Source organism: Rhinoraja longicauda, chromosome 34, assembly GCF_053455715.1.
Source record: "Rhinoraja longicauda isolate Sanriku21f chromosome 34, sRhiLon1.1, whole genome shotgun sequence".
Lineage (NCBI taxonomy): Eukaryota > Metazoa > Chordata > Chondrichthyes > Rajiformes > Arhynchobatidae > Rhinoraja > Rhinoraja longicauda.
Window position 1 is genome coordinate 19,384,131 of NC_135986.1, and position 1,556 is coordinate 19,385,686.

A 1,556-nucleotide genomic window follows, 5' to 3' on the forward strand; every position below is an offset into this window, starting at 1 on the left:
AAAGGAGGGAGAGAGAGAGAGAGAGAGAACAAAAGAGAGTGAAAAGAGAGAGAGAGGGAGAGAGAGAGAGAGAGAGAGAGGAAAAGAGAGGGGGAGGAGAGAGAGAGAGAGAGAGAGAGAGAGAGAGAGAGAGAGAGAGAGAGAGAGAGAGAGCAAAGAGAGTGAAAAGAGAGAGAGAGGGAGAGAGAGAGAGAGAGAGAGAGAGGAAAAAGAGAGGGGAGGAGAGAGAGAGAGAGAGAGAGAGAGAGAGAGAGAGAGAGAGAGAGAGAGAGAGAGGAAAAAAGAGAGGGGAGGGGAGAGAGAGAGAGAGAGAGAGAGAGAGAGAGAGAGAGAGAGAGGAGAGAGAGAGAGAGCAAAAGAGAGTGAAAAGAGAGTGAAAAGAGAGAGAGAGGGGAGAGAGAGAGAGAGAGAGAGAGAGAGAGAGAGAGAGAGAGAGAGAGAGGAAAAAGAGAGGGGGAGGAGAGAGAGAGAGAGAGAGAGAGATAGAGTGGGAGGGGGGAGGGGAGGGGGGAGGGAGGGAGGTGATTGCCTAATAAGGCGGTAGCAGCGGCGGCTACTGCGGGCGCCTCACCATATATGGCGATCAGCTCGTCTCTTGCCGCCGCCATTGGCTGCGACCGCTCCTCAACACGTCGTTGAAGCCCCGGGCCCTTAAATACCCCCCCCCCCCCCCCTCCCCCACACACACACGACGACGACTGACTGCGAAATGCCCCCCCAGGTTGGATTTTCACCTCAGGAAGTAGAACTCCATTTCCCAGCGTGCCCCGCGGCGCCTGCTGGGGATCGGCCAGTGGGGGCGCGCGGTGCACCCTGGGATCTGTAGTCCACAAAAAAGGGGAAGCCAAAACAAGCTGACAGTACATACGTCACCGCTACAACAACAACAACAACAACAACACCCCAAACCCCCAATATGGGGGGGGGAGGGGGTTAAATCCCTAGGATGGAGGGACTGTCATATGAGGAAAGACTGGGCTTGTGTTCACTGGAGTGCAGAAGGATGAGAGAGGGGGGATCTTATAGAGACGTGTAAATTTATAAAAGGACTGGACAAGTTAGATGCAGGAAATTTTTTCCCAATGTGTATTCACTGGAGTGCAGAAGGATGTGAGAGGGGGATCTTATAGAGACGTATAAAAATTATAAAAAGACTGGACAAGCTAGATGCAGGAAAAATGTTCCCAATGTGTATTCACTGGAGTTTAGAAGGATGAGAGAGGTATAAAATTATAAAAGGACTGGTGGACAAGCTAGATGCAGGAGAAATGTTCCCAATGTGTATTCACTGGAGTTTAGAAGGATGAGAGGGGGATCTTATAGAGGATTATAAATGGACTAGACAAGTTAGGTGCAGGAGAAATGTTCCCAATGTGTATTCACTGGAGTTTAGAAGGATGAGAGAGGTATAAAATTATAAAAGGACTGGTGGACAAGCTAGATGCAGGAGAATGTTCCCAATGTGTATTCACTGGAGTTTAGAAGGATGAGAGGGGGATATTATAGAGAGGTATAAAATTATAAAAGGACTGGTGGACAAATTAGATGCAGGAAAA